Raw genomic sequence first — 25,059 nt, forward strand, 5'->3', positions numbered from 1 at the left:
TCGCGCCGCTTCAGTGCATCACTGTTCGCCCACGAGCATCAGAGCTAAGCTCAACGGAAAGAAGGGACCATGTATTTCAACTCAGCCACTGCTACCAGCTCGTCGCTACTCAGCATTCCTTGCGATCTCATCGCACGGGCGTGCGTTTCTGATTGCACTTGAGGTTCTCAGCGCGGGAATCTTTAAAGTTGTATGCCTTTAGACTTTGTCATTATACCTTCAGAGAAATTCTTGCACCAAGCCTGCATTGCGGAGTTCAATCATCTCAACAAAGGGAAGCTGCAAAAAGAAAAGAAATGACAGGGGCGGTGGAGCTTAAACTCACATCTTCCAGATCACCAAGAACATACCGCTGTCCGTGACTCCACTGAACACAGGTTCAGCCTCGAGCAGGCTTCGTTTTGTGCCTCCTTGCTTTTTTTGCATTGTCATCCTGTACAGGGGGCACAGCCGAAATTAAAGCCCAAAGGAGTAACGTCCATGGACGCCAGACGTCATTCTGTTTCGAGATATCTCTATTAGGCCTGATGTCAAGCTTTGGCAGACACATCCGCGAAGAAAGCTGCACGGAAAAGAAGACAGCGCAGTGCTTGCGCCACGACCAAGAAACCCGAACGGCGAGTAAGTGACGCCATCGATTCGAGGAGGGGGCCGGGAACGACAGAGCTTGTATGCGTCACTCTTCTATTCACTGCCGAAGCTTAGAGCCTTTCTGTTTTTTTCTTTCCCGCGGTTGCTTGCGCGCCGAGTCCTTTGCGAAGGGCGCAAAGCGACAGTGGGCGATGCGCGTGAAAGACGAACAGAGGGAAAGTTTTAGTGCTTCAGTGGGTCCAAACGTGAACACGGGAGCAATAAAAGGGCGCCGACGCGCTGTAAACTGTCAGTCGTTAATCTACGGCTCTGCTGTGCCTGTCGAACTGGTTATTCGTCTTTGACGTTTTCGTTTTTTTTTTCCTTTTGGAGAAGGATTTTGTGGTATACCCACTATGTCGAGAAACCACATAGCTCGTATCTTGTCACCAAATTCCCCCTCAAATGACGCAGGGTCGAAGCAGGCGAAACTACCTTTGAAAGCCAGACAGCTAGTGCACTGGTAACCACGAAGAATTCTTGCATGCTTGCTTCATGCGTGAGAGCTTCGAGGCTCGAATTCCGGGCTGTGCCTTTAGTGCATGCGATGTATGAACCAGAATAACTTGCAAATATTATTTGCAGCACCCACAATCATGGCATTTGCAACTAATGGTCTTGTGTTCCCAAATAATGCTTTCATGATGGCTGCGGCATTTTCAGGACTGCGTGTAAAGTGCAACCCGTTTGTGGTGCCATATAGGAGGAAGAATTTGAAGGTCGGAGAATATTTCTGCCGTTGATGCTGAAGTTCTCTAGCCGCTTATAACGTAACCTTCTGCACGGCCCTCTCGTTGAAGCAATGAACATCGAATAACGTATATTTCATGCTACTACTGCTGTTGCTGAGAGGAAGAAGGAAAAGGAAAGTGCACGGGCCTGCCAACTGGCTCAAGCCGAGCCACAAGCGCTGCCACGTGCTGAAAGTAGGAGGGGTAAAGGATACGAGAGCAAAGAGTGTACGAAAAGATGCGCCGCGCTAATATGCCCCGGGCCGAAAGCTTTAAGCCAAGCACTCCGCCATATTCCAAAAATAAGTTTTATATCTTAGATACAAGGACCCTCAGCAGATATTGGAGCAAAGCGAGAGGTAGTAAAAGCACCGGAGGAGGAAAAAGCACACTTCGAGGCGAGACTTTTATTTACTGTCCTTTACGCTTAATAAAACTTCCGCTGTTCTTTTCACGATCCTTGCATCACCGGCGGCGCTTCGATAACCTCATTAAGGCACTCAGTCTAGTAAAACAGAAAATAGCGGATCATTAGCTCATTCAGCGCAGCCATTAAACGGCCTTCACGCTGCGACATGCCTTGATATAAGCAGCACAGTTCTTTGTTCGCGGTGAACTACAGCTTCGCGGCCAGTCGTAGTCTTTTGTAAACGCCGCTGTTGTTCTGCAGAAGGGCGTGACCTTAGCGGCGCCGACTTCAGACGTCTGGCACCAACAGGCGAATCTTAGATGTAGATTTCGGCCCTCAAGGCCACACTTACCAACCTGAAACTTATTCAGACGTCTGGCACCAACAGGCGAATCTTAGATGTAGATTGCGGTCCTCAAGGCCACACTTACCAACCTGAAACTTATTCAGACGTCTGGCACCAACAGGCGAAGCTTAGATGTAGATTTCGGCCCTCAAGGCCACACTTACCAACCTGAAACTTATTCAGACGTCTGGCATCAACAGGCGAAGCTTAGATGTAGATTTCGGCCCTCAAGGCCACACTTACCAACCTGAAACTTATTCAGACGTCTGGCATCAACAGTCGAAGCTTAGATGTAGATTTCGGCCCTCAAGGCCAAACGTATCAACCTAAAACTTTATTCGCGCTGTTGCGAGCTAGGAAAGAAAAAGTTGAGCAGAATTTGGATGATTTTCTTCTTTCCTTTTTCTACATGAAAATGTTTCCAGAGCAAAAGATCCTAGATATTAATGTCCAAATCAGCGTCATGAGTTCTACGGAAGCTCAAATTTTTTTTTCTGTTCACGTGTTTCTTAATTCTTCCTCTTTATCGTCTAGAGGATATGTCAGGAGCATTGCAATGGCGAAAATATGCCCTATCATTAAAGAGTGTCGCCTCGCTTGCGCAATGCATTTACGAAGGTAGATTTGCGCATAAATGATATATAGATCTATACACTGAGCACACTTTTGCTAGGTACAAACGTCTCGAGTCATTCCTTCGAAGGCCAGCCTCCGCTTTCGGTGCCTTGACGGAGGCGACTGGCCTGCAACTCATCGACAGTGCCAAAGCAAACACTCACTGGCAGGTTCCGAGGTGTCTGCAGAGGACTGCGTGATTTGTACGTAAACATTGGATGCCGCACGTGGCTACTGCGCATTTTTCTTGGAAAGCAATGGCGAGCGAAAGGCCTCAAGCAAGGAATATTGAAGAAATTTTTCTGGACATACATAAGTATACCTTTCACATTTGCTATTGTTAACACTGCTAAACGCAGACACAAATGGACAAGTTGTATGTCAGAAAAATATTCGTTACTAAAGCCGCTCCTTGATAAATCTTCCAGACGAAACGAAGGAAAAGGGTTAAGAAAGACGGGATTGATCGTGAAATATTTTATTCGTCGGAAAGAGCTACGTTCAAAGAGGTCGCGTTAAGTGGTCGATGGTAGTACATAGCCCTCGACGACTTTATCAGCCCACTCCACCGCCAGAACTTGCGTTCTCGGGTCAGAGCTAGCCAGCACGGCCTCCCATCGCTCGAAACAAGGATCGCTAACTCGGTCACCCGGAGGTAGCTCTATTTTGAAAGGACGGGATTACATGCCCACGGGTCGTATTCTATATGCTGTACATTTTCCATTGTCCATTTCGCATCCATTTCGTCTTCTGGCATTGCTCACTCAGATATACCCACGGCTTTCAAACGTCCGTGGGAAGCGATCCCACCATTTGGTGGTTGGCGACCAGTCCTCAGCGTTACCTAATGGTGCGGGGCATCGCAGCACTCTGTCAACAGGAGGCGACCGGACCTGTCCACAGTCTCGCATTGGCTGCGATATGCAACCAATGATGAGGTCCGGTCGCTTTCCAGAAGCACTTGAAAGCCGCGGGTATACGTGAATGACTAATAACAGATAACCAAATGAACGCGAAATGGACAATGGAAAATGGACAGCTTATAGAATAACGCCCCAGTACTCCATTATGAATTAAAAAAAAAGCAATAAAAGGGTTAGGCCTCGACAGAGCATGGGAGCAGATTCCCTCTTTGACGTCCCAGAGTGCCTAGGAATACAGGGTGCCTGCTGTAGGCGGTCTAACTACAAGCATTCATCTGCCTTTCCATCCGCGAAAGCGGCATTTCGTTGTCCTTACCTGTCAACACGTGAAACAAAAAAAAAGTTTGCTTCTTTACAACATTTATCCCCACAGCTCACCGAGCACAGCTGTCATCTCTCTTGATATTGATGTCATTTACCATTTATTTATGTTATGAAAAAGCCATTCCTCCTCATGGAATAATCTTTAAGGTATATTATTTGTGAAATGCACCAAGCAGTAGAACTACTTCCCTCAGCGGCTACCTTCTACCTTCGAAGATAGCTGCTCAAATGTTAATTAATTTTTTTATTTTTGTGCCCTTGAAGAGCAGCTCTGCAAAGTGTACAAAATTCGATTATCATTGCTTAAAAAAAATAAGATATGTAGATGACAGGTTTCCGGACCAAAAATTGTGGGGCCATGGGGACACGAATTGAGAGCTGGTTGTAGGTTTCCTAATCTGCTGTTATCATGTATAAAACTTTCTACTCCATGCATTTAGCAAAAGCTTCGATAGTGGAAGCTTTGAAGTTATCGTATTGCTGCAGTATTTCATTTGATAGCAGTACCGTGACCCGAAATGCTCTCGGAACTCCCAACTAAATCAGTTTTATTTGCGCATGCATTGCGCGGCGGATTGGCGCAATACTCCTCCCGATGCGACGCAGCTCTTTCATACGCCATTACATCTGGAAGGTCAGCAGAGCAATAAGTGAAGCTGATAACAGTTTCATTTTCGGATCCGCTTTGTGAGATCCAATAAACGCCGTATACATCAAATGAGTCACCACAGGGAGGAGCTTCGCGATACTCGTCCACGGCTTGCATGCGTAATTACGGAGATTCCGTTGCAAATTTGAATGCGCGTGAATCGGAACACGTTGGAGAACCGGCGTATTGAGCATGATATGGCCGATCAGAATAACAACTTTATTATCGATGCATCATGTCAAGCATTCATGGACAAAAATTTAGAATGTTAAAAGATTGTAAGGTACTATTTTAGAAATATTGTAGGTAGTGGTCTATTTTTCCGACGCGTAGCCAAATCTTTGTTTTAAAGTGTTTCCATCGATCGCATCGAACAGTTAAGACTCCGATACTAAAACAATGATGAACGCTTTCGGCGACAGCAACGAAGCTAAGAGCAAGAAATGCAAGCCTGCCGACGGAAGATCTGTTAATATATTGATTGTTACAGTGAAATCACAAAATATATGAAAAAATTACGTTAACAAACTATTCCCCGTTGAAAAATGCTGTTGTCCAGAATGGCTTGGTATGGCTAAGCATCCAAGACGTCCACAGCTTCCCTCACCAAAGCCACCTGGCTTGCCGTTGGTGCGACACCGGCGAGGTACGCCAGGATGTTGTGCGCTATGAGTCCATGCTATAATCTACCTAGCAGATTTAGGAATTGCATGGCGAGCGCCGCTATTAATTTAGAGACAGGGCTGGACTATTCAGCACAGGGCATATTAAGATGGGGAGATCAAAACAAAGCTGTTATTCTTGTTGTTGCCGTTACAATGAGAAATGGCCGATAGCCACTATAGGAGATCACTAAGATTCGCAAGGGGACGTGTTGTGGTTAAATTGAAATTAGGCGCAATGTTTTTGTAATGTAAGTACAGGATGGGTTTGTAAAACAAGGATAAGTACCTGAATGTGAGGAGAGCGATATACGTGCAAGAAATATTCTCTTCTAATCTTCCGCATCTCAAACTTCGTTCAGCAATATGACTGAGAAATTCTATTGATTGCACAAATTAAGCGATCGCTCCGTCAATGTTCCTTATTTTAGGTACACCTTGTTATGGTTTCACATTAAATGAGTATGACTAATTGGCTCTGTGAAAATCATTACAGATAGCCGGAATTCACCAGTGGAAAGCGCGGAGAGCTTAGAATAGCCAGCGGTTTATATAATACATTTCCTCAGAGCGTAAAAACAGTGGTTGGTTACGCGAATTGCTCCATGGAAAAAGGACAGTGTAACCATGTTCACACAAAAGAAAAACCTGAGGATTATTTCTTCTTCCGCTGCATACCCGAGAAAGCCGTTCTATTTTGGCGGTGTCCGAAGAAGTAAGCCATTTTTGTGTAGGAAAGAATACGAAGTAACAGCAGCTTCCGTTAGTCGTTATATTTGTAACCAGAGCTGATGAACGCTGTCATGTACAAGAACAGGAGAAAAATGACATGCTGTTCGAAAAACACAAAAAAATATTATTGCAGGAAATTTGGCTTTCCCAGTTTTGGAAAACAAACATTTAAGGTTGTCATTTAATTCATCTTCCTTTCTTTCTTGTATTCGAGACACGTTTTCGAGCTCGGAAGAACACACCTTTTTTTCCCCATTTGCGTCTTTGTGACGTTAGGATCCATTTCTTTAATTTTTCTCTTCAGGTTACAAGCAGCGAAACACATCTCCTAGAGCTGAAAAATTGGGAACAGATAAAAGTTAGCCTGACAAGGTTGGCTATTTCCAATGATGCATGTGCGCGAGGATTTCAATCGATCGCACTGAGTAGCAGAAATATATATATATATATATATATATATATATATATATATATATATATATATATATATATATATATATATATATATATATATATGAGTGTCTCCCGCCAGCGTAGGACCAGAATCCTACGCTGTGCAGAATGTGCAGAATGAATAGACAGACAAGGCATGCAGCTCGGGTTGGAAGAAAAGAAGAAGAAAGGGAATTTTAATGAAAGAAAGGCGGAGAGGTCGGCCGGTGGTAACAGGGCCCTGGCCTGCTACTCCACACAGGGGAAAGGGAAGAGGAGGAAAAGGAAAGTGTGAATGAAGGCTGATGATGGCATAATACAATGAGTTTCACGGGTGATGTCTATGCACACGCACACACACACACACACACACACAAACACTGGCTGGCGCTCGCATCGCGGTTACTGGACACACATAAAACTCAAAACTGGTGTCTGCAACACAACACCGACACATGTCATTAACCATGTAGGTTGTGCACAGGCGGTCACAAACGAGTATCCAGGCCTGTTTCACACAAAAAGTTGAGCAGGGCTTTTGTCACACGCCACCAAGCAGAACGTCTCGTCCTTGCGCCCAGAAGAGTTTCCTCAGAGAGAGGGCGAGAGTCCAGGTTTTTCACGGTCGCCTCCAATGTTGTTCTTTCAGAAGTATACTTCGGGCACGCGCAAAGAAGGTGTCCAATAGTCTCTGGTGTGTTGCACTGTGCGCAATTTGGGTTACTTTCGATGCCGATCTTATGAAGATAGTGTTTGGTGTAGGCAACGCCAAGCCGTAGCCGGTGGAGTAAAGTCCCATGACGTCGCACCACCACAGATGGGAAATGTAATCGTGAGCCAGCGTCAAGCTTACACACGCGGTCCTGTTGATGACTCGGATCATGCCAGTGCGACTGCATTGCCGCCTGCATTAAATGCGCCAACAAGGCTCCAATGTCTGATCTTGAAAAGGCTATCTCAATGAAAGCAAGAAATGTGTAAAATACCAATTGTGCACGGAACTACGCGGAGGAATACGCGACAGCTTTCGCGCGAAGGAGATGAATCGCTTCTCTGGATCGTTACGTTGTTTCTGGACAGCCCAATGGTGAGAAATAGCATGTGAGCAGTCGCGCAACGAAACTTCGGAGAAACTACACTGCGCTCCAACCCTGTATTCCGTGAAGGGCGCACTGCATATCTCGAAAAGCAGTTTTCTTGCGAATAGTGAGCACGCCATTAATGTACAAGGTGTCAGAACTCAGATGGGCCAAGAATTAAAAAAAGGGCAAAGCTTTCTTCCAAACTGAAATCAAGTGAATCTTGTTAGGAGTTATGTATAGTGCCTACTAGTATTATTTCGTTGCGCCTACTTTAGTAATTTGTTGAGAGTCATCAGTTTTTAGATAGTACCTTAGGGTAGCCTTTCTTATTCGGGAAAAACGCTCAGGCGCCCGTGTGCTGTGCGACGCCAGTGCACGTTAAAGATCCTCAGGTGGTCGAAATTATTGCCGGAGCCCTCCACTATGGCACCTCTTCTTCCTTTCTTCTTTCACTCCCTCCTTTATCCCTTCCTTTACGGCGTGGTTCAGGTGTCCAACGATATATAAGACAGATACTGCGCCATTTCCTTTCCCCAAAAACCAAATATTGTTATTATTATTATTATTAAAACGAAAGCCCGCAAAATTGATGAAAATTGGCAGTGGCTAAGCTCGGCTGTGCCAGGATATACGTAGCGAGAGGTACGTTTCCCTGGCTGACCTTGTTGTGGTCACTATGTTTAGCGATGAGAGGCATTGGGCTCCATCTCGGCGGCTATGCGCCGTCTATTACGCTCGGCAGTCTGGCACCTCCGTTCGGCAAGCCGTTCCTCTCTCTGTTCGGGCGTCTCCGCTGCTCTCTTCGCCTTCTGACGCTCATTCTCTCTTTGTTGAGCAGCCAAGTGCCAGGCGACAACCTCAGGATTCGAAGAGTTATTTATTTTATTTATTTATTTATCACATACTACAGGCCGTGAGGACCAAGGAGGAGTGGATTACAGAAACAGATAACGAATTGATCATTAGCACCAAAATGCGAACAGAACACGAGAAGCACGAAATGACATGGATTTGGAATGACATAGAAAAAAGCTAACAATGGTAACTTATCAGGTCAAGAGACCGCACACACGCAGCTGGTTAGCTGTTCCAATGACTGATGGCTTGCGGAAAGAAAGAGTGCTGAAATAAGTTAGTCTTTGCAAAGCACGGCGTCACAAAAAGGGGGTGGGAGTGTAGAGTTCGTCTGGTGTTTTGTAGTATCAGATATGGTGAAGAGTTTATTTCAAGTTAATGGTTAAATAACGAAAATAAAAATTTCAACCGAAAAAACTTGCGCCGGGACTTGAAGGTTGGTATTAAATTAGACTGCATTAATTCAGAGACAGAAACAGTTCGATTCTACTGCAAAAACTTGAATCGCAAACAGCTTTCCTTTGGATCCGCTCAAGTGCGTTTCTGTAAGCGACAGCATACGGGTCCCATAAAATGCACGCATATTCCAAAATTAGTCCTTATAAAGGTTTCGTAAGCTAGTCTTTTAACCTGAAGGGGTTGTATCTTTTAGTTTACGGCACAACAAGCAAAGTTTACGTAAGGCAGACGAGCAAGTGTTAGAAATGTGCGCGTTCCCGCTTAAGTTTTTCGTTAATGTAACACTGATATATTAATATTATTTGACTTCGTTATATTTCTCCTGAAATCAGAAGAAAAGAGCATTTAAATGGATTAAGTTTTCTTGTAACACGTAGCAGGACAGTCTTTTCAAAGTTTCATGTCCCATCGATTACACCATGTGTAGATATTATTAAGGGACATGTTTAGTATTGCCTGATCATCAGCTAACCGGAACTCTTTGAAAATGATACAATCGTCAGCATGCATGCGAATCTGTACAGGTTCATTTATCACATAAAGAATATCGCTGTAATATATCAAAAACAGCAGCGGCCCAACCACACTGCCCTGAGGGACACCAGATGCGACCGGAAGAGCGCAAGAATCATCTCCGTTAATAGTTACGTGCTGTTTTCGTTTTATTAAATACATTGATACTCAAGCGATAAGAAAATCAGGCAGTCCTATAAGTTGAATTTTCTCTATTAATTTATTATAGGGTACTGGGTCGAAAGCCTTGCTGAAATTCAAGAAAATTAAGTCCACCTAACCGGCCCTATCCACGACGGAAGAAAGAAAGTCGAATATTGTGACTAACTGAGTAACCGTATACAAAGCGCATTCCTAAAGCCATGCTGGTGTTGTGACAGAATGTAATTTTCTTGAAAAAATTTTGAAAGGAGGTTAGCCACGATGTCATCCATGAACTTACAAGAAGAGCATAATACAGATATGGGGCGGTAGCTGGACAAAGATCATTAGTGGGTCGCCCTTCTTCAGGACGGGCACCACACGTGCAGTCTTCCAATCTTCAGGTATGGACGCAGTTGTAATGCAACTTCGAAATATAACTACGAGAAACTGGCTCAGTATTTCAGCGAAACGGCGAAGGAATGCGCCTGGTATACCTTCAGGTCCCGGTGAAGATTTAACTTTAAGTCTCAGCATGATGTTCAGTACTCCTTCATGTGAAATCAAATCAGTGACATTCGGGAAATGTGACGGGAATGTTGAAAATCAAGGTTCAGCGAGCGTGGAGAAAACACTGAAAATATTTGTTAAAATGATGTGCAATAATCTTGGGATTAGTTATTACTGCACCGTTATGGAATATCTGTTGCACATGCCTTTTGCTTTCCTTCATAATGTTCCAGAAGCCCTCAGAATCCTCAGAAATGAAGTTGGGGAGGGGAGTGTTAGAATAAAAATTCTTTGCACGTATAATGGCGTCGAAAAGAGCGGCGCGAGCTTCGCTGAAAGTATGAGATGGTGTTATTTTCTTATGTAGGCGTTTGGCCTTCCGTTTTAGATGTATTATATGCCTGTTCACTCTTGGCGTATGTTTAGCCGTTTTCTTTATTTTGTCAGGTACAAAATTACTCAAACAAAAATGGCAAAAATACTTAAATTTGTTTCAGAAAACAGCAGCATTATCATCAGAGAAGTCAGCAAACTGAGAATCAAAGTTCTCTAAAATGGCATCATCGTCAGCACGCTCAAAATCTTTCACCGTTTTCACCACTGGATCATTTTTCACAGATTTGGGAGCTAGTGCTAGGCAAACAGACACCATTTTATGATCGGATAAGCCGGAATCCACAGACACTTTATAATTATCAAAAGCACGATGAAGAAAAACTAAATTGCCTACATCTGTAGGTTTAGTTAGAATTTGAACGAGATTATTCTCAAACATGATATCGAACATAGTATTGGAATCAATTGCAGAGTCAGCACTGATAGCAAACAGTCCCTGTCAATGCATGGAAAGTTCGTCACCAATCACTATCATCTTATATTTGCTGAAATGCATCATATCATCCCTTAGTTTTATTAGAACTATTCTTATTCTTTTACGCCCCCCTCATCCCTCTCCCCCAGTGCAGGGTAGCCAACCGGAACATTTTGCTGGTTAACCTCCCTGCCTTTCCTGTACCACTTCTCTCTCTCTCTCTCTCTCAGGCGTCGACTCTGGTGGTCTATATACTGCATACAATAAGAGGACATGTCCAAATAGCTTCAACTTTAAGCATAAACATTCTACGTCATCTTGGTCTGGAAGTCGAACGGTTTCTTTGTCCGATTTGATTACTACAGCTACACCACCGCCCCTGGTGAGCCTGTCTTTATGATAAATTTTGAACGCTGAAGGAATTGGATCGTCATCGCTGACGGCACTGTGCAACCAAGTTTCAGTAATGATGGTGATGTGTGGGTTATAGGATAAAAGAACTCCTTCAAGTTGGCTATGTCTTATTTACCACGCTCCGGGCATTTATGTTAAGAAGCCTAACATGCGTTTCCTGAATGGGTCATGTGGAATGTGCTGGGGGGGGGGGGGGGGGGGGATTGAAATTATCTGCCGTTTTTGTTTTGTCTCGTCCCATATAAGCACATCGCTGTCGATGTGCAACTTGTCATGAACAAGAAACACTTTCCGGCCTTGCAATTTCTCGGATTCTGCACTCTGCCACAACATCTTCCGTCGTTTTAAAGTATGGCTTCGATTAATCGTTATGGATAGAAATATTTGAGCGTTTAAGTTTGCTTCAATTTTTGAAAAGAGATGCTTTTTCGTTGAAATCCTGGGAAAAAAACGATACATGGTCTTGCTGACGTCTTCTTTGCCAGCCTATGAATGCGACCAATTGACAGACATGTTACGCCAAGTTTTCCTTGAAAGGTTTCTGCAATGACCTTCACTTAAGATCGCATTCAGTTTCATTCGCTTCTTCGGTCATGCTATAAACGATAAGGTTAGAGTGCCTGTGAGCTAGATCTGTGAGCCTACGAGCTTGATTGCCAACAGAAGCTTGGCATGTACGGAGCGCGTCTTCAAGATCTTCTAATGTAAGTGTCTTAGATTTAAGTTCAGAAAAGTGGGCTTCAGTAGTGGTGAACTGAGCTTGAATATCCATAATCATGCCATCTGTTTTTGATTTTAGGTAAAGTATCTCTTCCCGCCGCGAAGTTTGACGTTCAAGTGCCAATTCGCAGCAATTCGTTGTTGGGGCCGGGGTTTAATTCAACGTCACCACATATAACGAGCTCGAGAATATGGCAACACTCATATGCAATAATCAGAGACCGTAGTGGGCACGGCAGGACAAGCAAAAAACGCCAGTCACTATTAAAAGAACTAGAAAACGAACCAACATGCACGAAGTAAAAAAAGGCCTTGAGTAACGGCATGCTCTCGCCATGCCTACCCAGCCCACTGAAGGTGAAGCGGTGAAGACAGTCCTTTAAGTAGACACTGGTCAGTGAAGCCATGAACCGTGAAGGCAGCGTCCCATGTTTCGTGTGATGAAGCTTAAAAAACTTTGCGTCGTTGGCGACCGCACAACTGTCAAGCTGCATTGTTGCCACGTGGAAGGCAGTTCGTTGATAAAAGCATGTTAATCTTCTCTTGTCTATACCACCGTTTAGCAGGGGGTGGACGCTCCTTTTCTGCATCCATATGAAACTTTGTGATACAGCCGCCCATAACATCTCCGCCTTTTATACGCAATCCTCGCATGCGACGCGCAGCTCGGGTCATAGAGCGGCGTGCGGAGAGGAGGCGACGAAGCGCGCGGCGCACCTTTGGGGTTTCTCTGGTTACCATGGTATCGGCGCATGCGCACAACTGCTCCTCCGCGTGACGTCACGCGTGGCTCCGACGATGGAGCGGGCACGCGGCCGCGGCGACGGCGCTTAGATGAACGGGATCGCAGCGCCCCTCGGATAACTCTGCGACGGATGGAAACTTTCTGCCCGACAGAGACCTAATGTCAAAGTAGTATTGCATCACCACCTTGCGGCACACTCGGCAGCCTCGCGGCGAGTTAATACCTCTCTCTCTTTTTCTCTAATTAGTGATGCCCGAATTACACCTCACATATTGATGCATCACTAATATACACGCAACAAACCGTTCAATTAAGTACAATAAACCATCTCAGAAATCCAATTAATCTGGTTGAATTACCTTATTAGAAATAAGCATTTTTACAAATAACCGTGCACGCGTCAGTACATGTCATTAAGACACCACAGCAAGCCAATAACTGCAACGCATTCACCAGGTACCCCTATATCCCGCTTAAACCAACGAACGTCTGTGGTCGATAGGTGGCGTGCTCGTCTCGCATTCTTAGGAGCGAATCTCCTCTAATTTTCCTCGCTTTACTTTGAACCGCAATTACCTTGCTTGACACATAACAACGTCATTAAGACTTGCGACAGATGCAAGCACGCTTGCACCAATTTATGTACTTGACTTTGCAGGTTCCGCACGTTGACGGATTAGCATAAACAGTGTGTTTCACGTAAGACTTTGCATCATTCTTAAAAATGGGCTTTTCGAAAAATTTAGAAGACCGCTTTTTTCGACATATCATTGTTAGCTGAGTAGTACATCAGAATACAGCTAAAACGTGGTAATAACCAGGCTGGTTAACTAATACTGAATGGTTGACTTATTAACTATTAGTGTTAGGCTCCTTAACTGTGCTACATAATTTTTGAATTAATTATTCTACATCAATTTTCAGAATTTCGAAACCGCAGTTACCCTCGGGGCTGTGACCCAAAACGGTTTGCTATTTCGACGAGCTATGTGCACTGGAGAGGTTGCTTTTCCTGCAAGCCTTTCGAAAGCACACGTATTTTGGCGCTATGTAGCCAAAATTTGTTGGGCTGCAGTGCTGAAAATAACCATGTTTTCGAAAGTTTAAAAATTGTTGTGGATATTACTTACGGTTGGCTGCACAGCTTTCAATAAAGAGCCTAACAGCAATAGTTCAGAAGTTAACTATTCAATATTAGTTAACCAGCCTGCTAGTTAGCACGTATTAGCTGTATGAACAAAGGAAAAAAAGGAGGGGGGGGAGAGATATTGGTTGCTGACATGTTGCAGCCTATGCTTGTCGAGGATTAAGAGGTCATTAAAGTTGTCACAACAGCAAGGTTTCAACCACTGATATCCACGTCGCCACGCAAAACATGCATAATGTTGCCTCAAAGCGGTGTGCGCTTCAAATTTGAGGATCTGGCCTTCAGTGGCTTAGGATCATGAACTATGACAGCTGACTGTTGTGCAGAAGTAGGGAGAGATAGAAGGGTGATTGAATGGCAGTGGGGTTGGAGGTCAGGGAATGTCCCAAATTAGCATAGGATTTGGGACAGTTGGGGCACACTGGGGAGGATCGGAGACAGTCTAGGAAAGGACGGGCAGGTGTGAGGAGTGTGTTTAAATGAATGCACTAGAGAATTCGTAATTGGTGGCTCGTTGTACAAGCAGTTCTCTCTTGTGCCTGTGGCGCGCGCTGCCTTAAAGGGCAGCTCTGGCGCTTTTTTGTTTTCTAATTTTACTGAAGGTATCGCAGCGATGGCGTAGAGGTAGAACATCCGCCTCGCGTGCAAGAGGACCGGGGTTCAAATCCTGGTGCCGCGCAATTCTCCACCGGGTTAAAAAAAAAAAGAAAAATCCGCGTGTCGATGGAATTGCATAACCAGGCCTGGAGTGCGGCCTTATCTCGGTGACCAGAACCGACAACGCACTCTCTCACCAGAGCAGGATTTGGCCACCCTGGTGCAGTACTTGGCCACAACCTTCTATGATCAAACCAATTAACCCTCGGCCCTCAGTCCCCAGCGGCTGCAGAGCAACTGACCACGGCGGCGGTCAGACCTGTGACGCAGCCGAGGGTGCTAAGAATCTCTGGCTCCGGACAGGCCGCCATTGGAATCTGAACCTGGCAACGTTTAACGCTAGAACTTTAGCTAGTGAGGCAAGCCTAGCAGTGCTGTTCGAGGAACTAGCGGGAATTAAATGGGATGTGATAGGGCTTAGCGAAGTTAGGAGGACAGGTGAGGCGTATACAGTACTAAAGGACGGACACATACTGTGCTATCGCGGGTTAAAGGATAGACGAGAACTAGGTGTGGGTTTCCTCATTAATAAGGATATAGCTGGCAACGTAGAGGAGTTCTACAGTATTAACGAGAGGGTAGCAGCAATAGTAATTAGGCTGAATAGGAGGTACAAGCTGAAAGTGGTGCAGGTCTACGCACCCACATCCAGCCATGATGACCAGACCATTGAAAGCTTCTATGAGGACGTAGAATCAGCAATGAATAGAGTAAAATCGCAGTACACTGTACTGATGGGCGACTTCAATGCGAAGGTGGGCAAGAAGCAGGCTGACGACCACGCGGTAGGTGACTATGGGATAGGCTCTAGAAATAGCAGGGGAGAGTTATTAGTCGAATTCGCGGATAGAAATAATTTACGGATCATGAATACCTTCTTCCGCAAACGAGAAAACAGGAAGTGGACCTGTAAGAGCCCCAATGGTGAGATCAAAAAAGAAATCGACTTCATACTATGCGCTAAACCTGGCATCATTCAGGATGTGGCCGTCCTCGGAAGGGTGCGTTGCAGCGACCATAGAATGGTAAGGTCTAGAATTAGCTTAGACTTGAAGAGGGAACGGAAGAAGCTAGCGAAGAAGAAGACCATTAACGAGTTAGCCGTAAGAGGGAAAGCACAGGAGTTTCGGATAGCGCTGCAAAACAGATACTCGGCTTTAACTGACGAAGATGATCTTGATATTCATTCAATGCACGATAACCTGACATCAATAATTACGGAGTGCGCAGTAGAAGTAGGCGGTAGGACAGTTCGAAAAGATACCGGGAAGCTATCTCAGGTGACGAAAGATCTGATTAAGAAGCGCCAAAACATGAAGGCATCTAACACTACCGATAGAATAGAACTAACGGAGCTATCAAAGTTAATAAATAAGCGCAAGGTAGCCGACATAAGGAAGTTTAATATGGAGAGAATCGAGCATGCTATAAAGAACGGAGGTAGCCTAAAAACAGTGAAGAGGAAACTAGGCATAGGTAAAAACCAGATGTATGCATTAAGAGACAAGCAGGGCAATGTCATTAGCAATATGGATAAGATAGTTAACATAGCCGAAGAGTTCTACACAGAGCTGTACAGTAGCCAATGTAATCAGAGCGCCATTGAAAAAGACAGCAGTGCACAGCAATGCGTCATCCCGCCAGTAACGAAAGATGAAGTAAAGAAAGCCTTAGAAGCAATGAAAAGGGGAAAAGCAGCTGGGGAGGATCAGGTAACAGCAGATCTGTTGAAGGATGGAGGGGACATCGTGCTAGAAAAACTAGCCACCCTGTATACGCAATGCCTTATGACCTCGACTGTACCAGAAGCTTGGAAGAATGCAAACATTATCTTAATTCATAAGAAGGGAGACGCCAAGGACTTGAAAAATTACAGGCCGATCAGCTTACTATCCGTTGCCTACAAAGTATTTACTAAGGTAATCGCTAATAGAGTCAGGGCAACGTTAGACTTTAATCAACCAAATGATCAGGCAGGCTTTCGTAAAGGATATTCCACAATAGATCATATTCACACTATCAATCAGGTGATAGAGAAATGTGCAGAATATAACCAACCTTTATATATAGCTTTCATTGATTACGAGAAAGCATTCGACTCAGTGGAAACCTCAGCAGTCATACAGGCATTGCGTAATCAGGGGGTAGAAGAGCCTTATGTAAAAATACTGGAAGATATATATAGCAACTGCACAGCTACTATAGTCCTCCATAAAGTCAGCAATAAAATTCCAATAAGGAAGGGCGTCAGGCAAGGAGACACGATATCGCCAATGCTGTTCACCGCATGTTTGCAGGAGGTATATCGAGGCCTGAATTGGGAACAGTTGGGAATAAGAATAAATGGAGAATACCTAAATAATCTGAGATTTGCTGATGACATTGCCTTGCTGAGTCACTCAGGAGGTGAACTGCAAATCATGATCAACGAGTTAGACAGGCAGAGCAGATCGATGGGTCTAAAAATTAACATGCAGAAAACCAAGGTAATGTTCAACAGTCTAGCAAGGGAACAACAGCTCACAATTGGCAGCGAGAGCCTAGAAATTGTGCCGGAATACGTCTACTTAGGGCAGGTAGTGACAGCTGATCCGGATCATGAGAGGGAGATAACTAGAAGGATAAGAATGGGGTGGAGCGCATATGGCAAATTCTCGCAGATCATGAGTGGCAGTTTACCAATTTCCCTCAAGAGGAAAGTGTACAACAGCATAATCTTACCGGTACTCACCTACGGGGCCGAAACGTGGAGGCTAAAGAAAAGAGTTCAGCTTAAGTTAAGGACAACGCAGCGAGCCATGGAAAGAAAAATGATAGGTGTAACGTTAAGAGATCGGAAGCGGGCAGAGTGGGTGAGGGAACAAACACGGGTTAATGACATCCTAGTCGAAATCAAGAGAAAGAAATGGGCTTGGGCAGGGCATGTGATGCGAAGGCAAGATAACCGCTGGTCTTTAAGGGTAACGGAGTGGGTTCCAAGAGAAAGTAAGCGTAGCAGGGGGCGGCAGAAGGTTAGATGGGCGGATGAGATTAAGAAGTTTGCAGGCAAAGGGTGGATGCAGCTGGCAAAGGATAGGGTTAATTGGAGAGACATGGGAGAGGCCTTTGCCCTGCAGTGGGTGTAGTAAGGCTGATGATGATGATGATGATGATGTGCCACACCGCGGACAATGTTATGCCGAAAGCAGTGCACTTCTAACCCAAAAGCCTACTTTTTAAAATTGTGTTACTATTAGGTGAAACGCCCCGTATATACGGGAAGCAGGAACATGATCACACACTGGTGTTCAAATTACCCGTTCAGGAACGTGACCACAAATTGGTGTTCAAATTACCCGTGCGAGATAACCTGGTTGTGGCGTCCGGGACAGGTAGGTTAGGCCTAAAAGCTCGGCCACGCCGGCGGACAGCGTCGACGCGGCTGTTCTGCGACACGGGGTTTCAACGCTCGCGCGTTAAAAAAAAAAAAAGCACGCGACAGCGTGCTCCAAGCGACCGAATGCGTCGCGATTACAGCGCTCTCATCCGCGGCTTGGTAAAGCTCCTCTACTTCACGCCTTTTGCGCTGCGTAAGGCAAGGCTTTTAGTTGAGCTTGGTTCCGAGATGAGCGCCAGCGGTTACTGGAGACGCGCTGAAATAGCTCGCCGTCAGTACCCGATGGTTGTTATCTAGGAAAATGGCGCCGTAAATTGCCGTTCTTTCCGGTCGCGAGAAAGAGCAGCTGTATTCGCCTGCCGTTCAAATCTAAGAGGACGAAAAGGAATCATTAAGGAGTCATTAGTTTGTCTCAGACATCTGCAATCTGAGCGGTTTGCGCGATGCAGCGTATCGTTTCTAAAATTCGGCTGTCTATCCGCCTAGTGCAATGAGGGGGCGCTGGTGAGCTTCGTGCTTGATTAGCCTCAAGCTGCATGTAACTGCTACAAGTTCTCGTTCTCAACACATTAAGTATACCCTGCTGAAGTGATCAGAAAGCTAACATGCATGTCTTTCGGAGCAGTACAAGGCGACAAAAGGAAGACTGCCAAGGTATATCGAAAGTGGCACTGCGGAGGAAGACCTAGCGAACGTACCAAACGCTGAAAGAGACAGGCAGCTTCACGAAGGCGCAGCACAGGCAGGGGACCATCAGTCGGTAAAGCGGCCCGAACAGACATTTTGGCTTTCGTGACGGTCAAAAGTTAAAAGAGAGAGACCTGCAATGTCGGCTTCTTTTCGCGTACTGGATTTTGGTGAAAATTGACAAAGTGCAAGACTTTACTGAAAAGCTGCGTTGGTCTGATGAAGCTAACTTCTTAACAAATGCCAAAGTGGAACATTCATGACGTGGATTACTGGAGCGACAAGAACCCACACCGGATGGCGGAATCAAAACACCAGTACCAGTGGTAATTCAGTGTGTGGTGTGGGTTCTTGGAGGAAGAATAATTGGACCCGTATTTCTAGACCGCACGCTGACTGCGCAGCAGTGCTTGAACGTCATCTTGCGGGGCCCAGTCGAAGATTTTCGCTCCAACCCCCTCTTGCACTTCCACTCACCAGCTGGTTTCATCAGGATGGGCCTCCGGCTCACAGGAGCAGCTTTGCACGTGCTTGGCGTGACCGAGCCTACAAAAAACAGTGGGTCGGGCGGCATGGAGCAGTTGCCTGGCCTACAAGGTCACCGACTTCACTCCTCTGGACTTCTTATTGTTAGATTATGTGACATTCTGTGTGTACTGCATCCCGACAACTATACGCCACAAGCACTGAAGACAAAAATTGCGAAAGTCTCCAGCGACATACCCGCTAGTGTCATCAGCGATTCTACAGTGAACGTGCTGCAAAGGTGCCACCGCCGCATTGTCGCAAAGGGCGAGACGTTCGACCACATTCTTTAGGCGGATATCACTGCGAAAGTCCTTGAAACCCTTGCCCGTTGCACACAACTGTGCGCAGCTCTCTTGAAACGTTCACAACCCACCGTACTATGAAATTGAAAATATTATGCCCAAAAGAAGGGAAAACGAACGCCAAATCAACCTTTTGCCTCATTTCTAATATTTTCGCTCGCGAGAAGTGCTGCGTTTAACGGGTCATTTTCCAGCGTGTTAATATGCTTCGCTGGTCGTTACTGTCGCACTACATTCATGAAAATGCATCGTATTGTTATTCTCCTGCATGCATTGAGCAGTTATCGCCACAGAAACAGGCGTCGCACGCTTTTTTCGTTACCGTCTGCAGCCGCTAGCGCTTGCCTCAGAACCATGCCCCATACGAAACTGTGTCGTGGTTACCTTAGAAGGCACAAAGCAACGGCGCTTCGCCAAGTCTTGGATGAGGCCGCTGTGATCGCGGCGCATTCGGGCGCACGAAGCACACGGTCACGTGGTATTTATTGGATTGCGCGGGCTTTCATTTTGGCCCAACAAAAAAGGCAGCATTAGGTTACTTCGTCGGCAGAACTTGAGGTGCACCAATTTTGCGGCGCCCGAAAGCATTCAAGTTCACGCTTGGGTGTTAAAAGCCCTATTTAAAAGTTAAATAATTAATGTCAACTAAATATTAACCTCGGCGAAAAAAATAATACCAGGTACTTTACATAACTACTAACACGGTTCACTGGATTTCAGTTTGGAATAAAGCTTTGGTTTTACTTTAAACCTTGATCCTTCTTAGTTGAGACTCCCTACATGTATACATGAGTGCGTTGCATGCTCACACACCTGATAGATAATTTATATTCTAGTCCTATTTGTCCCTTTATCAAGGGCACCTGACATTTTCATTTCCTAGTACAAGCATTCATCCCGAAAACTTTTTCTGTATACTAACGAAATTATTGCTTAAAAAAAGCGGTTATTCTTTCTCCTCCAGAAGATTAGCAGCACAGCATTTACACAGCCTACAACCTGTAAGGCATACGTGTTTCCTTTATGCATGTTTATGACTGTAAATGAAAATACCGTGTGATTCACATAAAATATTGTGCAATTTTGAAAAACTTAATTTTGGATTTAGAAGAGCGTTTTTTTTTTTCGGCATAACATTGTCAGCGGTCTAGCGCCTCAGAATACCGCTATGAGATGCATCTAGTAGGCTGGTCAACAAATTTGAAATAGTTAACTTTTTACTGCTGCTGATAGATCCTTGAATTATTGAGAGACGTGTAGCCCACAGTAAATATTATCCATACCAGTTTCTCGAATTTTGAAAACCCAGTTACCCTTAGTGCCGTGGACAAAAATTTTTGTTCTATTTCGACGAGCTATTTGGACTGGAGGGGCTGCTTTGCCTGCAAACTTTTCGAAATTGCATGTGATTTGGCGCTGTGTAAGCAAACTTTGTTGGGGCGCAGGGCCGAGAGTAAGTGCGGTCTCGAAATTATAAAAACTGACATGAATATTAGTTACCAGGGCTACACGCCTGTCAATAAATAAACCAATAATGGCTGCATTTGGGCGAGTTGGTTTTCCATTCTGAACGAAAAAGCGCAAAAACACAAGGACACAGACTAAGGCAGACAACACGAGCGCTCGTGTTGTCTGCCTTAGCCTGTGTCCTTGTGTTTTTGCGCTTTCGTGTTGTCTGCCTTAGTCTGTGTCCTTGTGTTTTTGCGCTTTCGTGTTGTCTGCCTTAGTCTGTGTCCTTGTGTTTTTGCGCTTTCGTGTTGTCTGCCTTAGTCTGTGTCCTTGTGTTTTTGCGCTTTCGTGTTGTCTGCCTTAGTCTGTGTCCTTGTGTTTTTGCGCTTTTACGTTCAGAATGGAAAACCAACTCGCCCAAATGCAGCCATTATTGAATTACAACGCCGCCCGACAAACGGCTTTTCTGCGACACGAGCTTCTTAACGCTGTCCGGCTAAAACTGCGTAGAGGTGGCATCATGCAGTATTCAGGGATCCCTAAAGTTGATATGAGAAAAAAAGGACAAAAATAAAATGTGGCCTGCGCAGGGATCGAACCTACGACCTTCGCGTTATTAGCACGACGCTCTAACCGACTGAGCTAGCAGGCCAGCTGAAGGTCTAGTGCAAAACTTGATGATGTAATGGTTTGTATACGATTAAAAGAGGCATCATGCGGTTTACAGGGATCGATCGGAAGGTGTACCTCCTGCGTTTTCTGTAGGTAGAAACGTTATTCCATACAGATCTATGGGAGGAGTTCTTTTATAATGGTACGCTGGAGGACATCCTAGTGAAATATTGGGTCCCAGCAGTCTATAGGAGGTATTCACTGAGGCCACGCTACCAGACGGCGAAAGCGTCGCCGCAGCAAACGCGCCATGTTTGTGGTCGTTTCGCGAAAGATCGCGCAGTGTCACGGTGCGCCGTGAGGTATCCGGCCTGAATTGTTGGTGATCCGTAACACCTTTGCACGTTGTTAAATGCGACAACGTTCAATTTTCTTTGTAGAATGCTTATTGTGCATAAAGTTTGCAGAAGAATTCTGTGCCGTGATTTAACTGAGCTGCGTGCCGCAACTCGGCAGCAAAACTGGCCGGCTGCATTGCACGCAAGAATGTAAACGACTTGCAGCTTTTAATATCAGTTCATAAATGTCAGCTACTCATGCAGCACACATAGTGGATAACACAACACATGATTAATTACCCATATTCCTAAGCGGACGCTGCTGAAACTCATATTTCCAGCGGCTGTAGTCCGCGAACCGCCGAATACTCATTGTTTCAGCAAAAAGGCATATTGTGTCATAGCTGCTTTGTTTACGCGACAAAATGGTCGAGCAAATACTGTCATGCACTCACAGCACAAATGGCAGACAGCAAGAATGTTTTGCAGGTTTGAAGAAACGTAGCGTTGCTTCCAGTGCACAAGACCTGGAATCTGTAGGCCGGTTCGCAGCAACGCGATGTGCAGCAATTCCGCTACATTCAGTAGTAACACGTCACTTCCAGCACACAGAGATGACAAGTTAAGCTAGCTAAACGAACATACACGTTTAACTACTCACCTAGGTAAAAAACGGCACTTCGGCCGTCGGCACCCTCAGCACGGATGTTCGGCTCGACCGCTTGTCAAGCAATTGCCCCCTCTCATAGATTAGCATACTTTAATTCCTCGGCCTGTCGGCAAACATACGCCGTGCACAAGGCGGACCTCAATATCGGTGAATTCAACGCACGGCAGCCGTCTTGTAGTACGTCGCACACCACGCCGGCACCTGCACATTCCTACGGGTCGACGTTTCCACAAAGTGTAACATTTTCAGCGTGCCCGCTCTTTTCTGCATCGCGCAGTTCACGGCGTATCCACTCAGTCACACGGTGTTACGGGTCGGACAGAAATGATCTGCGGCGAGACGCTAAATACACTCACATTTCACAGATCACAAGCCAGGTAAATGCTGCTCCTGCCGCGCGCGCGACCACCAACATGGCGAATGCCGCGCCGGCCACTAGCGCCCCTTGCGGATGACGTCATGTGAATACCTCCTATAAAAACGCGTTCTATAGGGTTTCCGGCTTTTACAGACTAATGGCGCGTTCACACTTGGACATTCGGCGGCGAGAGGAAGCGGAATCCGCGGCCGCCGATATGCTGTCTCGTTCACACTTCCCGGCCACCGCATCGCCGCTCATCGTCTGTGTGTCGTCTGCTCACGGCGTACACAGATGTAGCAAGAGGTTAATCGATGCTGTCTACATACCAAAACCTTATGCACGCTTGCGTACGCTAAATGCAGCTATTTTGTCGGACGTTACGACATTTCTAACATTCTCACTTTTTAAACGCCCAGTGGCGCCATCTGGTTTTTAGGACAGGAACTATTGTTGTCAACAACTCGACGCCCGTCTTAAGCCTAAAGGGGAAGAATCGTCGCCCGAAATAAAAAGTAAAGCAAATTTATCAAACGTTTTCTTACGGGCGAGATGAGACAAAGCGAAAGACCGCTGGCTCTTTTATGGCCAGTGAACGCGCTGAAAAAGGCAGTAACAGCGACGAATTCTGTCTGAAGCGAGGAGTCCTGCATCGAAGGGCGCCGCCATGTTTCTCGCCACGGGTACTCGCCTTGCTATTGGCTGACGAGATTCGGCGGATTTTTTTCCGGCGACAGAATTCGGTCCAGGACCGATCGGCCTTTCCGCTGGGTATTCCGGCGGAATCTCTTCTGGCGCGTTCACACTTGCACATTCGGCGGCGAGAGCGAGCGGAATCCGCTTCCGCGGCAGAGATTCCGCCGAAATACCCAGCGGAAAGGCCGATCGGTCCTGGACCGAATTCTGCCGCCGGAAAAAAATCCGCCGAATCTCGCCTTCCTATTGGCTAAGAGCACTTGCTGCTGGGCTAGTTGGTTTTGGTTCATAATTAAATTGTTTTTAGGCGCAAAAAAAGGGCAAGACACATAGGGTAGGTGACAGGACGAAGCGCCCACTTCCAACTGATTTTATTGCATGCGTGAAACGTACTTAAATAGCTTGTCGTCACATGTGCAGATGGGTCACCTAAAGCTCAAGTACGACTTGATAAGGCGCGCTCCAGGAATTTCTTTTCACAGTCGTACAATACTATCGATGTGTCACTTACGCACAGGTCGCCTTTCTTTTTGATAAAAAACGCTTCTATCAACTCCCTAGCATTAGTATTCCAGCTTTTGCCCAGAATGCGCACATCAGTGAAACAAGGCTCACAATTGCGAGACGGGCACTTACTAATGTGCTTAGTTAGATGTGTGCCTTCCTTTTTCTGCTCTACGTTTCTCTCATGTTACCTCGTTCGCTCATTCAGGCACCTGCCAGTCTGGGCTATGTAGGAGTGCCCGCAAGACAGGGGGATTTCGTAGACCACCCCTTCAGCACATTTTACGATCGGTCTCCTGTGCTTTGTTCCGCAGCCTCGTTCCTTGCTGTTCTCTTTATCAGTACGGGAACAAAGACCACCTAGCTTTCTCGGTGCCGAAAAGGCGAGCCATACAGCATGGCGGCTGGCAACTTTTTTTCAAATTATGGGCCACACGATGCACGTATGGCACCTCCACTGGTCTTACCTCTTCTCTAGGGACCTCTGGCCTAGCTCTACCAGTACCATTCTTTGTCTTGTTTAGGAGACATTCAACCACCGCAGTCACGAGCGAACGGGGGAACCCGGCTGCAAAAAGCCTAGCCAATTGGTTATAAAAACTGTCCCGTATTTTGTGAGGGCATGACTTTTTGAGAGCGGATTCAAGGCAAAGCGAAGCAATCCCGCGTTTAACAAGTTTGGAATGGGAGGAGTCAAAAGGTAGCAGCTGCTTCTTTGCACGCAGAAAGTAAGACCAACAGACCCGATCACCACAGAACTCAATTTTCAAGTCTAAAAACTGTTATGAATCATGAGCAGGTAGTTCGTGCGTGAACTCCAGACCTTTTCCATGCTCTCTAAAGGCAGATAAAACACTGTCCACCGTTTTCTTAAGGTTGTAAAGACCTTCTTTAGTTGAAACAATCATAAATCATCAACATACCTAAATACTTTAAAAACCTTGTCAATGGGTAAAACTTGCTGCAGAGCTTAGTCAGTATGAGATAAAAAGATGTGACATAGCACCGGTGCCACACAGGGCCCAATGCATA

At 45.7% G+C, this 25,059-nt stretch overlaps 1 protein-coding gene and 1 non-coding gene across 2 annotated transcripts in view; one reads left to right on the forward strand and one right to left on the reverse strand.

Annotated features, from left to right (window-relative positions):
- The window catches only part of LOC144123256 (diuretic hormone receptor-like), a 190,650-nt gene that overhangs the window by 50,103 nt on the left and 115,488 nt on the right, over positions 1 to 25,059 (forward strand). The gene's annotated exons all lie outside the window — the stretch shown is intronic.
- TRNAI-AAU (transfer RNA isoleucine (anticodon AAU)) lies at positions 21,428 to 21,501 on the reverse strand. The gene has a single exon. It is a non-coding gene; the product is annotated as a tRNA-Ile (tRNA).

This window comes from Amblyomma americanum, chromosome 3 (genome assembly GCF_052857255.1).
Source record: "Amblyomma americanum isolate KBUSLIRL-KWMA chromosome 3, ASM5285725v1, whole genome shotgun sequence".
Taxonomy (NCBI): Eukaryota; Metazoa; Arthropoda; class Arachnida; order Ixodida; family Ixodidae; genus Amblyomma; species Amblyomma americanum.